This window comes from Triturus cristatus, chromosome 5_1 (genome assembly GCF_964204655.1).
Source record: "Triturus cristatus chromosome 5_1, aTriCri1.1, whole genome shotgun sequence".
NCBI lineage: Eukaryota > Metazoa > Chordata > Amphibia > Caudata > Salamandridae > Triturus > Triturus cristatus.
Window position 1 is genome coordinate 504,133,039 of NC_140587.1, and position 23,205 is coordinate 504,156,243.

Sequence of the window (23,205 nt, forward strand, 5' to 3'; positions counted from 1 at the left end):
AATCAGATCACAGGAACATTTGATGCAGTACACTATGAATTTGGAATCACAATTCATAAAATCCCTGATGGTGTGTGTAGTTGAGGTGTTATAGCAAAATTCTTTAATGCCATTGCTGGCCAGAGGGCACATATTGCAATGAGTACATTTATAAAATCCTTTGGGTTTCATTGGTAACCAGGATATAGTCTCAGGTTTCACTGGTAGATAACTCGTACAGAGAATATCCCGTAAGGTTTTGTTTCTCCTGTGTATGATCTTGGGTTTATTTGTCAGATGTTTTTTCAAAGACTTATCTAATAACAGGAGATGCCAATGTTTGGACATGATCTTGTAAATGGCATTGCTTTCCACATGGAAATCTGTAATGAGGCCTACTTTATTGAGACTCTCTTTTTTAGTACTTTCTTTGCACTTTTTCTTTAGTAATGTATGTCTGGATGTACGTGAGATTCGCTTTTTGGCGGGTTCTAGCAGGTCAGGGGAATAACCCCTATGTTTGAAACGTTCCTGTAGATTGTTCAGTTCTTGGATAAAAACCTCCTCCTCACTACAGTTTCTGCGTAGGCGGGTCATTTCACCCAACGGAATGGCTTTGATTTGTGTTTTTGGATGGGCACTAGTAGCATGTAATATCGCATTACATGCTGTTTCCTTTCTGAAAAGTTTAGACATGATTTGAGAGCCTTTAGTATAGATTGTAATATCTAAAAACTCAATTTTTGTGGTGTTGAAATTCGCAGTGAATTTTAGATTAAAAGTATTGTCATTGAGATATTCCGTAAATAAGATGAATTCTGACTTACTGCCCGCCCAGATGATAAAAATATCATCGATGTATCTTCCCCAATAAACTATGTGTGTAGTCAGATTGGGGGGACCATCTGTCCAAAGATGTTTCTTTTCAAATTTGCCCATGTACAAATTGGCAATTGAGGGTGAAAATGTACAGCCCATAGCCACTCCCATCGCTTGTTGATACCATTCACCTTGGTGAAGGAAAACATTGTTCTCCAAGACTACTCGTGTCATTTCTAAAATAATTTCTGTATGTCTATACAAGGTGGCATCCCTTTGATGGAGAGTATCCTTGAGGGCTTGTAGACCCTTCTCCCACGGGATGCTGGTGTACAATGCACACACATCCAATGTAGCAAATGACATATCTGTCATCCATTCAATGTCTTCCAATTTGTTGAGCAGGTCTCCAGTATCCCTGAAAAAAGAGGGAAGATTTAAAACAAACGGTTGTAGGAAAGTATCAATATATTCTGATAGATGCTCTGTGGGTGAGCCAATACCTGATACTATCGGTCTGCCTGGGGGGAAAATCGTTGGTTTATGTATATTTGGAAGGATGTAAAAACAAGGGGCTTTCGGTGTAGAGATGAATAAGTATCTGGCCTCTCCATCAGAAATTAAGCCTTGTTCCTGCCAGACTTTAAGTTTGGATTGGATTTGGTTTGGATTTTTTGGCAATTTAATGTAAGATTGTTTGTCCATTAATTGCCTGGAGATTTCACCTTTATAGTCATCCTTCTGCATCAATACTATATTCCCACCCTTATCAGCTTCTTTGACAATCACTTCAGAATTGGCAGATAATGTTTTTAATGCCAAATGCTCCGATTTCGTAAGATTGAAGCTATATTGTTTATGAGTACCCCTCAAATTATCATCCAGAATATGGAGATCTTTGGTTACTGCTCTATAAAATGCATCAATCATATTATCTGATTGCAAGTTAGGAACAAATTTTGACTTGACCTTTAACCCACTGTCAATGTTCAGATTAGATTAGATACCTAAATCAGCCAAAACATCAGACATAGATATTGAGCTATCATTAACCTCTTCTGTGCCCATGACGAGATGGTCTCGTCATGGAGCACAGTCGCGCTGTGCCCATGACGAGACTATCTCGTCATGACACCCACCCACTAGGGAAGCGCCAGGCACAGGAGGGGGAAAAGGCCTGGCACCCAAGGAGTTAAGAGATGACAATACATGAATATTTGTAATGTCACTGATTGTTTTATTACAAGGTAATGTAATGGAGTTGGTGAGAATCACAGCAATGGGATTCTCTTCAAAGTACTTTTTTAATTTGACTTTTCTGGTAAACCTGTATAGATCCACATGGATATTCACAAAATCTGGTCTTGAAGTGGGACAAAAACTGAGTCCTTTAGTTAATGCCGTTTCATCACTTTTGGTCAATTCATAGTTAGACAGGTTGACAATATTGACATGGTTAGGAGAGTCTGCCAATACAATCTCCGTGCTTAGTTCAGTGGATGGGGTCTGATTCAATTCTTTGCATTGCGGGCCGAGAATCTGGTGTTTGTAGCTCCTTCCCTCCCGCCGATGCCGCCTCCCACCCCTTCTAGTTTTTTTGGGGCGTCCCGAATATAAGTATTTCGTGATCCCTTGCGATAACGGTTCATCTCCTCTAAAAAAGACGAATTGTGAAGTCAACATTAGTACCCAAAGTGATGGGGTCTTGTTCTGTTGTAATACTATTCTCACTTTGGATGCTGGACAGATCTGACTCGCTAGTGGAAGGCATAGTTGTTATATTATTGGCCGCCACATTTTTCTTAGCATATTTTGGTCTGTCCTCATCGAATCTTTTCGCAAAGGTAAAGACTCTCCCGTTTCTATAGTCTGTCTCGTCACGTTTAAATTTCCTCATCTTTTTTCCTTTAATGTACTGTTGATGAACACTGAGAATTTCCTTCAGTATCTTATAATTTTTTTCAGTGGGTTCTGGTAGGTTCAGATTCTTTATTTCCAATTCCAATTGTACTATGTCATTCAAAAGTTTATTTCGCTTACGTTCTGCATGGCGGATGAGAACATCCATCATTTTGTATGAGGAAGTTGTAATTAATTCCTCCCATTCTTTCAAAAGGTCCGGGTCCACATCCTCAAAAGAGGGAAATATTATAACCCGTAAGCCTCTAGGTATTTGACGAATATCCAGATACCTTTTCAAGGTGGTGGCATCCCACCACCTGGATAGTTCTTGTTTCTTTAATCTTTCTAACTTTATGAATTTCTGTTTCAAGTCCTCCTGCTCATTGGTTGCCTTCTGTTTAGTGATATTTGTTGTATCTCCTGTAAAAAGTTCGGAAAATATTTTATCTCTTTCATCATCATACGTAGCCATAATGAAAATGTAGTGGGGATTCGTCAAACGGCGCCAACGTTATTGGCAAAAGAAAAAATGCTCTTCCTATGGAAAAAAGGTTCTAACTATAACTACCTACTGGCGACATATAGATATATATATAAATACATATATATATCTATTTTGTTTATGAGCAAAAAATACTCCACTGACATGGCTGACGCGTTTTGGCTGTCACCTTCCACTGGGGCATGATGACATCTTGGCTAATGAGGGGTGAAACCCCGAAACCGGTCCTAGGATGCTTGTTTCCAGTCCAGGGAGGACCTATTCTGGCAGTTCGGGCTGGACTGTTCCCAGTGGGTTGAATGTATGACATTGTTCTGCATTCTGTCCATCATTTGTTCTTTTTGCATTTGTCACCCCCAGTGAGACGACTATGCCCAGACGTGGGTCCAGTGCTCTCCATGCTACTGGAGTCAAGCTATCCTGGCATATGAGGGGTTTTTCCAGTCCAGGGAGGACCTGGCCTGGCAGTTTGGGCTGGACTGTTCCCATTGGGTGCAGGGTCAAGACTGATTTGCATATGGCTGGGTCCAAACTGGAATGGCATGGGGAGCAAATCAATGATGGCTTTAGGCCCATATCTCTGTACTGGGTTGAATGTATAACATTGTACTGCATTCTGTCCATTATTTGTTCTTTTTACAACTGTTTCAACACACATATATACATGCAAATATCATTAATTTATTAGACTAGACAATTAGACTGCGGAATGGAAAACACCAATTCATCATGAAACATTTTGTATCCACCATTTTGTCATTCAATTTTGTACCTTTTAGAGTATGATGATTACTCACTTCTTCACAAAACATATATTGCACATATGTTCTCTAGGAAAGTAGGATCTGCTTCTTATGGTTACCCCCACTTTTTGCTTGATGTTGCACTGTTTTGACTATTCTGACTGGGACCCTGCTAATCAGGACCCCATTCTATCTGCTTTCTCTTTTAAATTGTTATGCATGTACTTTGGTACACTCCAGATTGGATACTGGGGAACCGTTATAAGTCCCCAGTATATGGTACCCATGTACCCAAAGCATAGGTATACTAGAGGCCTACCATGGGCTGAAGCATATATTATGCCACCCATGAGAGGCCATGTAAAATGGAACTACATGTCTGAAACCTGTGTTAGCTGGTGCTTGCACCACTTACTTTAGATATAGGTTCACTATATCTACAGGTCACTACACTTAAAACTTATAAGACACCCCTATAGCAGGCCTTATCAATCCTAAAGGCAGGGTGCTGGGTTTTACGTATGAGGGTGCCCCTGCATGGGCAGAACCCCTCTGCAGCCTTCGGAGACTATTCTCCCGGATTGTCTGTGACTCAGCCGGACATCTAGGTAGAGGTTCATTATAACCTCGCATAAATGCTATATCAAAAACGGCTGCATAGAAACATATTGTGTTTGGTATCAAACACCTTGGAATCATACCCCCATACCGTGTGGGAGGTATGATTCCACCCTTCTGAAGCAAGCTTCGTGGGGTCACTGGTCTATCCGGTGCCATCCTTCTCAACCCGGACAGCACACAATGGATGCTGCTGACCAGAGACACATTTCTGCCCTCCTGCTGCTGAGCCAAGCTTGAGCAGAAGAAGGCAACATGATAGGCATCCTGTCACAGGGAGGTGTAACCACCTCCCAGACAGGATTTAGTGTGTTAGGGCTGGGTGGGTGCACTCTGAGAGTGCCCGAGAGTCTGCACCTGGGGCACATTTGGTGTCCCTGTGTATAGTCCAGCTCAAACCAGTTCTGGGAGCCATTGGCTCCTGCTCTGGCGTAAAACTGGACAAAGGACATGGGAGTAACCTACCCTCTATATAGCTCCTCCCCTAGGAGGGTCCCCAGAATCTGTCCAACCATATCCTGTAAGTACAAAAGGGCTTACCTGACTGTAGCTCTTTAGATTTTATGTGGACAAGATTCTACAAGAATAAACCACTGACCTTTGACCGTCTGGACACTCTGGACTTTGCTGGACTTTGACTGGGCCTGACTTCGTCCCCATCTCCGTCCAAAGTTTTGTCTGTGCCCTTGCTCCATACAGGCTCTGTGCAGGACCTGTTGTGCACTAATGAAAACTGACGAATCTCCCTTGGGGTGAAGGAGTCACTCCGCTGCATTCGCAGGCACCTCAACGAAACTGACCAGTCTGCTTCTCCTGAGCTCCTGAGGACTCCAGCAACACAGGAGGTGGGTTCCGAAGATCCCTGAGGTTGATCTGTCCTCTCAGCAAGTTTGAGGACAGTATCCCTCGTGGGGACTGCACAACCTGAACCCCTTTGCACAGGATCTATTTGCAATTGCATATGCTTGTTGGCAATCACCGAGCTTGTGCATTAGACTCCATGTAGTCCTGACCCTGAGCAGTATTTGCCCCAAAGAACTCTGGCCTCCTCACTCAGAGTGCTCTGTGGGCTGGTACTTTGTAATCTTGCTCGAGGTCCCCTCGCGACTCCTGGTCATTCGGCCTGTGGGTCTCCTGAGGGTCACCTTGATTTCTGTTATGCCTTCCTGGTTGCTCCAGAAGTGCCCTGACTCCCTGTTGCTTGTTGATTCCCCTGGATCTTGCTGGTCCACACCGTACCCTGCTTGACCTACCTGCGTGGGGTGGTTTTGCCAAGGCTTGTTGGTGCTCCTGCCGGACACCGACCCCTCAGCACTCAACATCCTTCGTGGGACAGCTCGTATCTGGCTCTTGGTCATCATAGATGTCTCCTGGTTCTCATGGCTGCAGAGTCAAGCATCCCTATTTCGCACCTGAAGCACCCGACATTGGTGGGCATTCGTCTACCGAGCCCCTGGCCACTCTGAAGTGACCTAGACTCTATTCCCCCTGCTTTCAGGTTCCTTCCTTCCTGAATCCAGGCTCGGATTCCACCGGACCATTTTCACCTTCACGGCAGCAGCACTTCTTCGAAGCCTTCCATAGAGAACAACAACGGTTTCTGACGCCACTTCAGACCTATGCACCCGGCTCCTCTGGGATAGGTAACTCTTGTACTTCAGTATCCACGGGTGGGGTGGCTCTCCAACCTCTGATGTTGTGAAGGGTTTGCTCGAAGTCCTCCTAGAAGGGTCCTTAAATTGTAAAATTGCAACTGCAACTTCCCCATAGAATTGTACGAGCCCGCGGTCGAGTTAGCACACTGCACCCGTCCTCCGTGGGGTCCCTATCTACTCACCTTGGGTGGTTCCTTGGTGTCCCAATGATTCTACATGCTCCAGACTTTGTCTTGACCTAAGTCTTGACCCAAGTTGTGGTTGTTATACCACTATTTTAGTATATGGTTTGGTCTCCCCCTGGAGCCCACTGTGTATTGTGCTACTTACAACTGTTCTATTGATATTGTATTGTGTGCTTTGTGTTCTATCCTCGGGTAGAGGATACTACAGAGTGTTATATTAATAAATACATATTGTTATATAACTACTGTGTGGTTCTCCTTTTATTTAATTAATTCAGGAGGTGATATTCTGGTAAAACAAGTTGCTTTACATTCCTTCAAGATTAAGCCTGAAGGTTGCTCTCCACAGCTAACACTAGGATAGCTTTCTAAAGGTTATCTTTGATCTCATACATCATAAGGGTCGTTTGGACTGGTGCAAGATGCCCACTTTAATTAGTGGGCAGCATATACCAGGCCAACTTCTCACATGTACTTTCAGAGCTTTATAGGACTCTTAAGTCCTAAACTAAGTGTCTCATGGTGTATACTACAGGCGCCATTTAATGTATATGCAAATCTTAATCCCACTCTTCACTCAACACCAATTTATGATAAATTCAGTTAATCAGAATCATTAAAAGATTACTATGGATGGTAGTACATCACTATTATGTAGATACAAATTATACTTAAAAACATCATCACAAATGGCACAGCATCACAAGTTTTAAAGGCCACTGCCTTACAGGTATACAGCTGCGATTGTTATAAAATGACAATGCAGCATTCCTCCTTACTCCCGATTTCCATTAAGGTGATCTGATTTAACATAAAGTGATAGTGCATTGCTACATCTAAAGAGACACATGTGTATGCTATCAAGGCTGTACAGAAGCCTAGAATCGTACACCCACCGTTACAGAATATATACCGCAGATGCTTTTAAAGTGTTAACATATAATACAAACCTTAATCCCAATCTTCATTCGATACCAATCCATGTTCAATTCAGTTACTTAGAGTGATTGAAAGGTTGTTGTAGATGAACTTGCATCTCTGTTATCTACTTGTAAATTATATTTTAAATAAACACAGCACCATAATTGTTCCTGATACCACAACATACCCAGAGTAAGGATAACATTAAAGTGCCATGCTTGTCTCATTTTATGATGCCCACATCTCATTTGCCGCAGACAAAGACGAAATCCACTTACTAAATAACACATTTTAATAAAAGGAAATTAAGTTTAGGATGATAAATGTTATCTCTCTTAGTGGGATATGATACGCTCTTAACTCATATAAAATATGTATTCAACAATTCATGAATCCAAATATAGTAGTAATGAAAGTTGTTAATTTCATTTGTACCCATGGATCACATCCAAATTTCGAAGTTCAAAGTTCCTTAAACTTTGCTGGATGTCAGCAAATATGCATGCTGTTTCTGTCTCCTATTCGTACTGGCAATATCACAACGATAGAAAAAACAGCCCTACTGTTAACTCACATTGTAAATCAAATCGAAATCATTATCCTCATACAAAGGGCATCAAGTTGTCCTATTGCTGCCTCTAATAAGTACATGTAAACGAAGAATCCTGAGTGCGTAGTTAACAGGAAGTATATGGATTGCTCATTACTCATCTCTGTTATAATGTTTGGTTCATAAGAGTACATGCAATTTTGCATTCAGATTATGTCCCCAAGGGTACTCTGTTCCGAGTAACAATATGAGGGCAGACTCATGTCTTCTAGTCCTTCTATTCCTGCCTGTTGGAAGGACCTTTACATGCTTGAGCCCATATTACTCCAAGTTATCAATTTCACCATGATGCTCTTTCAAAATATGTTTAGCCATAGTGTAATTGGTGTCATTATTCTTAATTGCTCTCAAATCTTGTAGGATGTGTGTTTTTACTTTTTTGGTTGTGCTCCCCACATAACGTTTCCTGCAACCACAGGCAAGAACATACACTACATATTTCGAATTATAATTGATAGTCTCTTTTATAAGTATCTGCTCTCCTTCAAATGAAATATACTACTTCATATTCCGCCCTTTTAACATGCCTTGCAGCTTTCACATTTCCAGAAGCCCACATCACTTTACTTGAGCCAAGTATCTTGTTGTCTACTTCGAAAGAGGAAACTTGATGTTAATAGATCCCTCAGGTTAGGTGTTCTCTGGTAAGTAATGTGTGGATGGAACCCCACAAAGTTCTTGTCACATTCGTCATGCATTAGCACGTTCCAGTTTTGTAATAAAACTCATTGCATGTCTTGGTGTTCCGTAGTGTATTTCATGTAAAATCCACAAATTACCGTATTAGTCTCATCCTTTTTAGGCCAATTCTGTTTCGAATTTTTAATTTTAACTCTCTCAGAAGCATTCAATAGTAATCTTTTCAGACAACCTCTTGTGAGAAATTTAGACATCATCAGTTCAGCTTCCATTTCAAAGCCTTTATCTGTTGAGCAGATCCTTCTTGCTCGGAGGAGCTTACCCTAGGGAATGCTCCCGTTAAGAGTTTTTAGGCATGCACTGCTGACAGGTAGCAATGAATTTGCCACAGTTGCCTTTCTATATATTTTAGCATGCAACGCATTGTTCTCTATGACTAGGGCAACATTAAAAAACTCTTATGTTCGTTTTACTCCAGCTGGTGGTTAGTTGTATGTTGCATTTATTCCTACGCAGTTTCTCCACAAAGAATTTCAAGATATCTTCCTCACAATCCCAGACAATAAAAAGATCATTGATGAATCATTTTCTTCTGACCAGGCCACCTCCTTCTCCCACCACCCCATGAATATGTTTGCATAGGTGGGGTCGAAGGAAGTACCCATGCCATACCTTGGTCTGCCTAGAAGCGTTCCTTCCTGTTAAGAGACAAAAGGATTGTACCTGGCCCTGCAGGAGGAGAGAGTGTACAGGGAGAGGCCAGCATGTTCCTGGTGTGGAAATAAAAAAGAGAATGCCGAGGAGGGAGCCAGCCTCCCTAAAAGGTTGTTATTGTGACCCATATAAGCCATTCTATAACAAGCATTGGCATAGTCAATAAGCCTTTCTTTTGGGTCCTTATATGTTTTTAGCTAGAGTTATTGGTTTAGCCAACGTGATTAAACTATGTTGTAGAGCAGTGTGGCTGCTGGCAATTATGTCAGCTTGTTTTGAAACCAGAAAGAGTAAAAAAAATTGTGTGTGTGTGTGCTGTTGATATCAAGATGGAAGTTGAGGTAACTGAAGTAAGGAACAGCGAGAATTAGTGAAAATGAAAGAGGGGGAATAGATAGTGTGTGGGTAAATGTGAGATAAAAACACAGCCACCACTGGATTAGAAGGACTAAAACCCGAAACAGCAGCAATTCTAATCCGGACTTTCTCAAAAATACACTCAATAATACTGCAGAATTAATCGCAAAGGCAACGTGACGTGCTGGACTGAGGCGCAGCACAAATGATGTCTCTAGTCATAATACTTTCTGACTAAAATAGTTTATTTTACTCAAGACTAGCACTGGTCCGGAAAATACTTTATTGTGTCTGTTTGTTGATTATTGAGTTCTTGACCAATACCTCCAACAGTAGCCTGTGACTGTTCCCATTCACTACCTTGAACGTCAAGTTCAGAAAGAGAGGGAAAGGAATGTCCTTGAACATGTTTGAAAAGCCCCCCCGCCCCACCTGGACACCAGCAGCAAACAAATTCAACCATCAAGATTCAGTTGTAGTAGTCCCTTGTCTGCCTTGCTGCCCCCACAAACAGGTTCTATCAACCACTAGAACGTTGCTTTGTTTGATGATGTCAGCTGGGGTATTGAGCTATATTGTGAGATCTTTTACTGGATGGCCCCTTTAACTGTGCTGCCAGCTACCTCCATGTGGTGTACAAGTGCCCTCCAGCCACCTGGCAGTGCCACTGCAAAATGTAAACCTCAAAAACGTATCTCTAAGTAGTCTGCTTGAGTTAGAGAACGGATTAAAGGGACTTGGTGTCTTTTATCACTTTGAGGGATGTGCCATGGTGAAATTGTCCAGTTCCTTGCCTTTAATACACCCTTGTCTCTTGATTTTTTGTAAAGTGTTCTTACCTCTGAGCTCACAGCGGTCGCTTCTACCTCAATATTTTATATGTATCAGTTTCAAAACGCACAGCTGCAGCCCGGGGAGAGGGAACGGCAGGAATCCAGAGCTAGCCAGCACATAACTCAATTTTCAGGTAATTGGTTTATAATGCTTGAAGATAAAAAAAATATCCAGCGAATACACAAGCTACTGAGACTGCCAGGGAACGTGAAGCAGCAGTTTATGGGCCTTCTAGCCGCGTCCAAATGATGGTCGCTGATAAACGTGGCTGTTTGTCATATTTTCAGCACAGTCCCATCTAGAGAGCGATCATTTGTTGCACTTTATACTGTGATTACGTTGAATACATTATCTGTGATTGTATTAAAAGGTCTCCTTAATTAATGATTTCATGAATTACGCGCCATCCTCTCTGATGTGCTGACAGCAGCGTTTAAAGACTAGAACGGAAGTGCCCTTCGCCGTGGGTAGAGCGTTCAGTGTGAAATAGAACCTGCAAATGGGTTTTCTTATCAGCTGTGAGGAGTGTAAACCTAATCTGTTTGCTATTTCTTTATCTCAGTCGCCTTTTAATTGCAATATTGCTTCCGCTAATGAAAAACCACCCACTTCACAGCCCCGTGCCCCCAGCGCCTTGCTCCGGCCTTGTCAGGATGACTGACAGCGAGGTGAGCGCGCGCTGCTCAGGGCTGAACGTCCGCCCGTGCTCGCCACGCACGGTGCGCAGCGCCGGCAGGCACCTCTCTGTGTCAGGGCCCGTTCTCTGTATTTTACAATTTAGATGTACAATTTGATAAACCCTGTTTAGTTTTAGTTCGCGTTCTTTTCAGAAGCCCCTTGAAGTCATAAAAATGAGTTGTGCCGAGCATATGAAATGAATTAAACATAGGAAATGTCTGCAGCAGAACATGAATATTTTGCCAACACACCGACTGTCCATTATAATTCTTGCATTTCAGGACATTATACTGCCCTTCTGTTCCCCCTCTTTGCAGAAGGAGAAGAAAGTGCCTTGAACATTTCTGCTGTCAAGTTAGTAGCATATTTCAAGTCAAATGCACCTGGCTCAGAAGTTACACTAGATCGCCAACTGGAAAGGTGCACCGTAGTTGTATTTTAAGAAATATAAACACATCTGGAATGGATTAAATCATGAATCATATGTATAGTAATAGGACATGTGCACATTAGCCAATGCAAAAAATGAACCTTCCCAATATGTGGATAGCCATAAATCCCAAACCAAGCATATCCTGACTTCTTCTACACGTAAGACTCAATTTCTCAATGCCATAGCCTTCAAACCGCCATATTGTCTGGAGATGGGACAGTCGTAGTTTGCATCTCTGCACCCGTTCATTTCAGTTTTGCAATACATTGTGCACCATTCAACCAGTGCAAACATTGCATTAGTCAACATCTATGTAGTAAATTCAAATTTGTCTGCAAAACTGCATTGCACTGATGCAGTGATATGTAATCTTGCACCTGGCCTCAAGAAAAACGCTAATACTCAATTTATTAATAGTTGCTTAAGGGCTATAAAATGTTTGCCAGTAATAAGTGCAAGGCCTGTGCAGAATCTTGTTCAGAGGGCATTGGGGCAAGCAGGGGTTACTGAGCCCAACCGTGAGGGTTGAGGCCCTTTACTCCTGACGTTCTGGGGCTCAGCCTACTATGGTCCAGAGCAACTGGGCCGAGTACCCATTCAACACTAGACTCTAAGTGATAGCATAGGTCGAGCAGTCCAGAGCTTCTCATGGAGATGTAGGCACAGGTGGGTGAACACAGGCTCACAACTCAAAATATGTGCCGCAACAGCAATAAATAATTGTCCAGTCAGATACTTGTTTTTATGAAAACATTTGTATTCCTATACGACCACAAAGTGAAATACAACATTTGCAAACAATACACACAGTCCCCTGAGGTCAGAGTTCTTGTGTTACATAGGCAGGTCCTTGAGTCCCACTCCTCTCGAGCTAGCAGTAGTGGTTATTCCCCGTTCACTATAGGCGCTATACAGGCTAAGCCCAACTATTAATTCGAGTCTCTGGAATCGCACTTCGAATTTTAATTAAAGTCATAGGTGTTCCACTGCCGAAGAACTACCTGGAAAGGAAGTTCCCCCTGGGTTATGTGGACAAAAATCAATCTTACCCGCACCATTAGGATTAAACAAACCAGAGTCTCTGAGTACTCCTCTTTTGCAGGTGCTGAAGCTGTAGAGGCTGTATCTGGTAAGACTTTCACATGCAGCCCAGGCCCAGTTCCTCACACGTAGTCCAGCGATGGCAGTGGGCGGGGGGTTCTCAATGCTCCTCTGATACTGGGTAAGTTCTTCAATTCTTTCCACAGGTAGGGGGGTGTGACGATCCTGGTACTGGTCCTTAGTCATGGATGAGGTCTGCTAGGGTCACCACGGCAGCCTCGTTCCTCCATCAACGGTCTGTACCAAACCATGCTTCTTGCTTAGTCTAGGTGGCCCCTCTGACATACAAAGTCATCATTTCTTCTGTACACGAAGGCTGTGACCTGATTGGTACATTAGCAGTCTTCACAGCAGCCCCACCTGGCATACAGGGTCACCGACTTGATACCACACATGGGCTATGGGCCGATTAGCACAGCAGCAATCTTCACGGCTGCCCCACCAGGCATACAAAGCACTGTAGATGGGTGATTAACCGTTCGGTGCAGCAACAGTCCTGGCTCAATTGACAGCAGCCCTCCTCTGGCATATGGGGACCACAGACGTTTCCCTGCATACAAGCATCAACCTGATCAGTGCGGCAGCCATCTTCTTACACATCGCTATGGGGATCCACTTGCCAGGATTCCCCTTTGGTACCTCACCCCCTCCAATGCTCTCCTGTTCCTTACAGTGAACACTGGTCCTGGCAAGCAGGCAGGCGCTGGTTCTCCAGGTTCCAGGTCAGGTGGTCTTGGATTCCGTGGGTGACGTCCCCACACCCAGCTGGAAGACTAGCAGTCCTTGGCCCCCAGTCCTGGTCAAGGGTATAAGTCTTTCAGAGCTTCTCCTCCTCACATATGCTCGACTGGTGGCTTGACAGATCACAATTTTTCGGGTCTCAAGCCCCCCCTTCCTATAGGCCATTTCCAGACACCAAAAGTGATCTAAAGTTTGAGTCTTGAAGTTTATGTGGCAAACTTCTTCCCATTGAAGTGCCCTCCCCTATGTTCTCTCTTCCCCTAGAACAGAGTCTGTCGCACCAAGAGCATGTCTAAATCTAATAGCAAAACAACACAGGCCATGGAAGTGACTAGAGGTTTACACTTGGATGTCAGCCACAGGTATATGTGCGACGGAAGGTTACCGCGGGGCCACAGCCCTACTCTTTATGATTTTCTTATCAGCCCCATCTCCTTTTCTTTTCTGAAATGTGTTCAGGCCCCTTCCCAGTAACCTCTCTCAAAGAGCACACTTTGAAGTGTGCTGGAGAGCCTGGCTCTCCTTTCCTCCAGTGAGTCCCACCCAGCTTACAGGATCGCAGCAATACACAATTCTGTCTGAGGTGATTCCTCTACCTTCTCTCGTATGTTTCTCCAGTTGGCCCTGGGTCTTCCAAAATGGAATGCTGAGTTTTCCATGTATTGTACAACTCGCAGACATACATACATACACCCAGCACATAAATATGGCATACACACGCTGCACAGCCCTACAGTTTTCATGTATTGTACCAGTCACAGGCACACAAACACCTAGCACATGAATATAATGTACACGCACTGCACAGTACTGCATTATTCCTGTATTGTACCATCCACATGCATACATACACTCAGCACATGTATAACACGCATGCACTGCGCAACACTACATGCACACACAACTGATATAGGCCAAGGGTGAGTTAAGCACACCAGCAGCTGAACTTTAAATGAGTGATCCTGTGGGCGTCACTTCAGTGACACAGGTATAAAGGATCTGTTGACTCCTACTGATCACTATACAATATGCTGCCCCAATGGTGCTTGTGCTTCTTAACTCCTGACAACGGCAGTAGCATTTCACCACTATGAGGGTAATGCTTTGGGCACCCCTCCTGGTCCAGAAAAGTCTGCAATCCATGAGGCAGGCCTATGTCATGGAGCACATGTATGATCTGTGTTCGCCTATGACAATAAAAATCAGTATTAGGGATGAAGACATCATTACAGTTGGGGAACTGACGGCGGGGGGCATGTCCATCACCATGCAAATGACCTTTCCAGCCCAACAGTCTGATTAACATGTTCTATCAACGTTCTGGGGAATGTGGTAGGATCACATCACTTGACCCTTCTTTACATCCAAAGCCAACTCTTTAGAAAGGGAGCTCAAGATAGCAGCAGACAACCTTACTAGCCCATTGTCATCCTAAAATGATGTTCCCATACACACCACGCAAACTAAGACTAAAAATAAAGCACAATGGTCGACCTTTAACCCCTTCGCCGCGGCAGGAATTCCGCTGCGGCGCTGGGGGAGGGGGGGTTGGGGGCAGCGCGGTGGTGTGGTGCTCGTGACGGAACCGCTCCGTCACGAGCCACTGTTGAGCTGTGCTCATGACGGAGTGCTTCCGTCACGTCTCCGCCCACTGCGGTAATCGACCGCACAGGCGGGGAATTAGCGCCGCGTGGGCGGAGCTACCGCCAACGGCCGTAGCATGACGGAACCACTCTGTCATGAGTACAGCGCAACCGTGGCTCACGACGGAGTGGTTCCGTCATGTGCGGGGAAGGGGTTAAGGTATATGACCAGAATGCTATTGTAAAAACTCTCTTGACTAGAAAACCGAATAACCACTACAATGATCCTCTCCCCTCTGAAATGCTTGAAAATAGTCAACCAAATCATCGTCCCTATATGTACAATGATAATCAATGCCTCGCTATCTCAAGGCTCCTTACCAGACTGGCTAAAAACAGGACAAGTCCTCACTATCATAAAAAAACCTACAGAGGACCCATCTGATCCAAATAATTTTCGTCCAGTGACCAATATTCCATTATTTGCCAAATTACTAGAAAAATGTGTGCAACAACAACTAAGCCAACACATTGCTAAATTCGGTATGCTTGAGGACTGCCAATCTGGATTCAGACCAGGCTACAGTACAAAAACAGCAATACTACATATAGTGGATGATGCCCTACGGGCACTGGATCACAATGAAACATGTCTATTAGTTCTTCTTGACGTGTCTTCTGCTTTTGATGTGGTAAAGCATGAATAATTGCTAGCCCGTCTTGAAAACAGGATGGGATTATCGGGAAATGAGTTTTAATTGTTTAAATCCTTCCGACAGAACAAAATGCAAAGATTCATGCTCAACCAGGTTCTGTCACCGCCATCCCCTAATTCGATTGGGGTTCCACCAGACTCAACACTATCTCCTTCGCTATTCAACCTATATGTCGAACAGAAATTCTTCAGCACGCCAACATCTCCTATCACATGTATGCAGATGACACCCAAATTTACATCAAGATCTCTTCGCTGGAGGAGATCAAAAGAGAGAATGATGCCATAAAGGTGTTCTTACTATTGTTAACTAGCAACTGAATTCCTATTAATATCCCCCAAAAAAGCTCCTCGGAGGTTAAGGAATGGACCAACCTGACCATGCCTTGAAAACTGCACCCCGGTCCTAGTTGACTCGACCAAATCGCTAGGAATCACGCTTGATAAGAATCTAAAAATGCAAGCCCACATCAAATCAATAGTGAAAAGTGCCTGTTTTCACCTGAGCTACCTTAGAAAATTGATACTAATCATTGCAACATCAGACCTCAATTTGGCAGTTCAGTCCTTAGGGTACTCAGATAGAATATCGAGTTGGAAATGTTGACTTACACAAATATCGAGTTACACAGAAATATCGACAGCAAAAATATTGTGGTCAAGAATATCGAATTTAAGTTAGGAAATACCGTTTAAAAAATATAGAAGTCATTAATATCATTTGCAAAAATATAGTTGTTTAAAATATCGATTTTTTAATTAGTGTTTTAATTAGTGTTGTGCATTTTATTTTATATTTTAAATGTATGTGAAGTATTGTTTATGTTTTATAATATGTGTTAATTTTTTTTGTAGTTATCAATTTTATTTTCATTACAATTTGGGTTTTTTACTTCCGTAGCAGGTTGTGGGTTTATAGGGGAATAGGGGGGAAGTAATTTAATTATAATAAATTAATTATTATTTTGTATTTATTAATATTTATTTAATTAAGTACAATAGCCAGCCGATATTAGCTGAGGGAGGTGGTATAGTACCCCTAACAGACACCCAAGACATACACCCCTCGGTTAGTGTGTCAAATAGATATTCGGCTTTAGAAACTCTAGACAGCCCCCTCAGCTGTGAAAATCAGGAAATTTCACCAGGCCCAGTTAAAACCACAACGGAATTAGACTCAGTTGCGATAACTACGTTGCTTGCTGCAGAAATGCCCCATCCATCAGAATCTGAAGCTCCTAGTAATAGGGTTGAAGGAGTTGGGGCACTTGCGGATATTTTACTGGCCTTAAAGGAAGACATTGGAAAGAGATTCTCAATTTCTGAGTCTAACCAAGCTGATATTAAAATCTCATGTGAGGTTCTGGCACAAAAGATCGAAGAGGTCTCCAAGAGGACTGATACTCTGGAAGAGGAAATCCCCAAGTTAAGGGAAGCCCTACACAGTTCCACCGTTGAATTGGATAAGTTGGCCCTCCAAAATAAAGAATTAAAAGATAATATGGAACGGCTCGAGAACCATGCCAGGAAGAATAACTTGAAAATTTTGAATGTTCCGGAGGACCTGGAGGGTAGCGATATAAAAGAATTTGTGATAGCGCTCTTAAAGGGAACAATCCTCAAGGATATACCGGATATGGAGCTAGCCTCTGATATACAACGAGTCCATCGGGATCCCTATAGAATGAATCCCACAAGGCCTAAACCAAGGAAAATCCTGGTGAACTTTCTTACCTATACATCCAAAGAGAAAATCCTATCTCTTGCGCTGAAAATTGGCCCAGTGAAATGTAGCTTATACCCTAGCCCGTTTTCTTACACCATCAGGTCTGATATTTCCCACATTACGGCCACGAGACAATGGGAGCTGGGTAAAAGGATGACAATTTTAAATACTCTAGGGTTTAAGGTTCAATTAAGGTTCCCGGCTATCCTACGAATAATGTGGAATAACCACATGTACAATATACATCAGATTGAGGAAGCAGATGACCTTATCAGGAAAATAAGGAGCGAAAAAAAGGGAGAAGCCTCCTTGTAGGATTTGTTAATAATCATTGTTCTTACATATAGTTCTTGCTGAGTGCTACACAGAGGGATCTGGGAAATTAATATATATATATTTTTTTTTGTATACATAGTGTCAGGGAGATCTAGCCCTATGAGCTTACGCTCAGAGGAGAAGGGAGGGTTCCCCAGGGCAGTAAGTTAGGGATTCTGGGGCAGGATAGGAGCACGGGTGTTAGGGGAGGTTGATGGGGAGTAGGGAGCACAGGGGGGTTTGCAAGGGGGAAAAATTCAAAAAAATATCCTCACTCTCATAGAAACCCGGTAAATATGGTATTCAGTAAGCAACATTTGGAATCTCCGAATAAAACCCGGTTAAACTGGCAGCCACAATGAATAGATGTATAAACTTTATTTCATGGAATGTTAATGGACTTAGATGCCCACGGAAGCTTGAATTGGTAATGAAATTCCTTGAACAAACTACAGCTCAGGTCTTCCTCCTCCAAGAGTCACATTTGGGCCTTTTGGAAAGCAGGGCTTCTTTTAGTAAATTCCGATGGGTTGAGTTGTATTATTCATCTGAGCAAGTAGGCCATACCAAAGGGGTGGTAATTTTAATTAGAATGGGCACTGGAGTGAGTATTAAATCAGTCTCCTCAGATCAGACAGGTAGATGGATCACCGCACAGACTGAAATTGAAGGGAGGGAGTTCTCCATAGCATCATTCTACGGACCAAATCTCGATGATCCAGCATATTTCTATAAACTCCAGGCTAAGCTAACTGAAACCGCGTCCCCAATTATTATAGGAGGCGATTTTAATGTCCTTCTTAACCCCATTCGGGATAGATCTAATAACAGTCACTATGTTGGAAATCCTAATATCCGCCGTGGGATGATTAATATGATGCATGAACTCGGGTTGGCTGACGTCTGGAGGGTAAAGCAAGGAGATAAGACAGGTTTTACCTTCTTCAGTAAGAAATATGGCCATTCTTCAAGAATTGATTATATATTAGTTGATAGGTCTGTCTTGGAGAATGTTCTTGATATCACGATTCTACCTACCATCCTCTCGGATCATGCAGCGATATTTTTCTCATTCTCACGCTCAGGAGGAGGGAGAACCCCCAGTCCTAGATGGACATTAAAACGGTCAATGCTTTCTAACATCGATATTATTAATACTCTTAAAGCCTCTACAGTAGATTATTTTCAACTTAATTTGGGTTCCACCTCCTTAGATTTCATCTGGGATGCTTTTAAATCAAACACACGAGGCCAGTTACACAGTTTGATTTGCTCAAAAAATAGAGAAGAAATATCAATCTTTAAAAATTTGGAATATAATATAAGTAAGTTGGAGGACGAAAGGACAAATAATCCCCAGTACTCAAATGAAAAAATGATACAAATTAATAAAGATCTTGAACATCTAAGGCAGGTCTATAGAGGTAAATTAGAGACAAAAATTAAGGCACAATGGTCCGTTCAAAACATGCAACATTTTGAATATGGCGAAAAAGCGGGGGCTATTTTAACTTGGAAAGCAAGAGCAGACCGCGCTAAAAATAACATAAGTGAACTAATAATTGATGAGAGTGGGGAGAGTTCAGGAAAATGGGAGGACATGCAGAGATGTCTTGTGTCCCTGTTTTCAGATCTATATAGAGAGGAGTCTATACCAAATGCAGATAGTATTCAGAAGTGGTTGCTACTTAAAGAACTACCTGTGTTAACTGAAAGCAGCCGACTCACTATAGATGCCCCTATAACCGAGTTAGAAGTAAAACTACATATTAGCAAGATTAAGAGCAATAAAGCTGAAGGGACGGATGCCCTTCCAGGTGAAGTATATAAAATACTACAGAATGAGTTAGTCCCTGTGATGTGTGAATTGTTTAATTCAATATATAGCCCAAGTGGTAGAGTTTTAAATTCTTGGAAAGAAGCTACTATTGTTCTCGTACTTAAACCAGGGAAAGATCCCCGTAAGGCAGATTCATATAGACCAATCTCCCTGCTAGTATCGACCTAGCGTCAGCAAGGTCGGATCCCTTGGCCGTAGCTGCATTTGATGCGGCTAAAGCCTTCAATCGCGTTTGTTGGATCTTCTTATGGGAACTCTTGAAATCAATGGACTTGGGACTAATTTTTATTCAGACCTTGATTAATTGTTACCAGGGGGCCTCTGCTACAATTTTACTTAATGGTCTGTTAACATCTAGCTTCGCAATAACTAGAGGGACTAGGCAGGATTGCCCCATCTCGCCCCTGTTATTTGATCTGTACATAGAGCCTTTGGCTCAAGCCATAAGACTAGATGAGTCAATTACTCCTTTCAGTGTTAACCTATACAGCTGCAAGGTAGCCCTATATGCAGATGACTTGCTCATATATACTAACAACCCAAGTGAGGCACTCCCTAGAGTAGAATTAATTATGGATGAGTTTGGAGTCCTCTCGGGTTATCTTTCCAACTCATCTAAAACGGAGGTGATGTGCTGGAACATCGAGAACTGGACTGGACGTATCAGCAAGGAATTTAGATATTTAGGAGTAACTATAGTGAGTAATCTAGATGATATTCCGAGGATTAATCTGAAAAAAGTCTCAAATGAGATCGATCATCTATTCTTAAGGTGGAAGAACTTACCCCTAACCATATATGGAAGGGTTAACTTGGTAAAAATGGTAATCTTGCCAAAATTGACTTATCTATTTAGTACCATCCCTCTCAGTTTCTCTAACAAAGATATTAGTAAAATTCAAGGCAAGATTGGCAGCTTCATTTGGTCCAATAAAACCACGAGGCTCTCCTGGAAGAAGCTAAGGCGAAAACTTCTGAAGGGAGGCCTTGCTCTTCCTGATCTGTTTCTGTATTCCTATTAATTCCAATTTAAAAATGTCCGGGCGTTACTTATCTTCCCGGGGGACTCAAACTGGGGGATGATCCTGAAAGAAATGGCTACTTTCGAAGGTGGAGGAAGGGGTTTCCTATACAAATTTGGAGCCCCGAGGTTTTTCAAAAAGGTACGCTTGAAGGTATTAAAAACAGCCCTAAATGGGTGGTATAAAATCAGGCAAATGTGGGGAATCTCTTATTACTCAGAGTCTGCTCCAATCTGGGATTCCCCCGGTATCCCCGCTTGCCTGAAAGATAGCCTTGCGAAACCCATAATAGATGCAGGCCTTACCACCTGGGCTGACCTAATTTCATCAGAAGGTGTCCATCCATGAGAGGTGTTAAAATCCCGAATTGGTTGCTCTTTCTCAAAGTTTAAATATCTCCAACTGGTTTCCTGGTTTGCCGCAGAGAAAGAGCATATAGGTGGAAATTGGGAAATTGAGTTTCTTTTCCAAAATACAAATCTCATCAAAAAAGAGGCAGGCCTTTGGTACAAAAATCTTTTGGAAAATGTTACAACTGAGTCACCCCCACAACAGATGGTTTGGAACCTGTCAGTCTTGGACAATGCCGCAGAAGAACTATACGAACTCTCATTGGCTATATTATATAAATCCATCAAACCTGCTTCGTTAAAAAAGAACCATTTCTATGTTATAAAGCTAAGTTTGCTCCCCTAACATCTGCAAAATGCCCAAGATATGAATTTTCCCCGGCTGATGATCTACATATTTTTTTTGAGTGTCTGAAATTAAGGCCTTTTTGGCAGCAAGTAGAATATGCACTCCAAGCCATTTTTAAAGTTAAGATCAACTTGAGTCTCCTGTTAGTAATTTTTGGAACTGATAAGGACTTGATGAACTGGATGTCCGTAAAACAGAAAGGTCTGATTATGTATTTAATCCTTATAGCTAGAAGGGAGATTTGCAGGCTGTGGAAGGATCCATCACCCCCACTGTACGAAAAATGGTTGCGGGCTTCTTTTAGTGCTGCCCGATTAGATCTTGGACATTTTGATGGTCTGGAAATCAGCACGTGGTCACCTCTCTTAAGTTGGGGTAGAGATTTGAGATTGATTTAGTACCCCCAGGTCCTATGATTACACCTAGCTTCAAAAGAAGCTGACCTGGGTTGGTCTATAGCTAATGCAAAATGCAGATGCCAGGGGGAGCTCAGGACCATAGCTGGCTTACTGTTCTTTATTGCAGGTGCTATATGGTGAGATGAGGACAAAAAAAAAATATATATATATATATTTATTTAATTTAGATTTTATAGTGTTCATTGTGGGAAGCAATTTATTTGTAATTAATGTATTAATTGGTTGTTAATTAATATTAATTAATGAATTGGTAATTCATTATGGTAATTTTGTAAAAAAGAAATTGGTGCGGGTTGTGGAGTTTAAAGGCGTAAAGGGTGAGAAGTCATTTATTTTTCATTACTTATTAATTAGTTCATTTATATTAAATTAATTGAAAATTAATTATGGAAATCGTGTCATTAATTTTAGGTGCGGGTTGTGGAGTTTAAAGTGGTAAAGGGTGGGAAGTAATTTATGTTTAATTAATTAATAATTTGTTGTTGGAATGGCAATAGTAATTTGTATCCCTCCGCTATTCAACACTTTCCCTACTGTTGCACTCAGTGGAGTGGGAATAGTACATTTTACCCCACCTCTATCCAACACTTATCCTACAGTTCCACTCAGTGGAATGGGAATAGTAATTTTTACCCTTCCACTATCAAACAATTTCCATACTGTTGCACATTTTGGAGTGGAAATAGTATTTTTTACCCCTTCGCTATCCAACACTTTCCCTAGAGTTGCACTCTTGGGAGTGGGAAATGTAAGTTACATTTTTTTTAAATAGTTTAATGTTTTAATTTATAATAGATTTTTTTTGTATTAGATTTTTTAGATTTTATTTTATCGGTATATATATATATATATATATGTGATCAAGACACCTTGAGTGTCGAAACGTGTCATGGCTGCTGAGGTGTTTGCAAGAGCGGAATAAAACTTGAAACTGCAACAACTGGGTCCGTGCTTCACTTTCTTGGCAAAATCAGCGAGGCATAGGTGGAGTGCGACGCATATATATATATATATATATATATATATATATATATATATATATATATATATATATATATCTTGAATACGTCTCCGCTGCCCGTTGTTCACCGGCAATCCCCAAGGATGGACACAAACCCAAAACTGTGTGCAAAATTATTCCGTCTTTATTCCAGATGTCGCCATAACGCGTTTCGGCTCGCCTGAGCCTTGATCACATGACAATGGCATCGAGATTTTGCACGACTTTTAAAGTGACAGTGTGTCAGTAATCATGATCACGTGACAAGCATAGCGCGCACATTTTCAATGAACATAAAGAAAAGTTTAACCACAGCCCAATCTAATACAAGCAATTGGACTTGGTTACAATATAAACGATACAGAATAAACTGCTTGTTTTTTTCCTCTTTTCTTTTTTACTTTTCTTTTTACTTTTCAATTGTAAACATTGTTTTTAAATAATAAAATTAATTG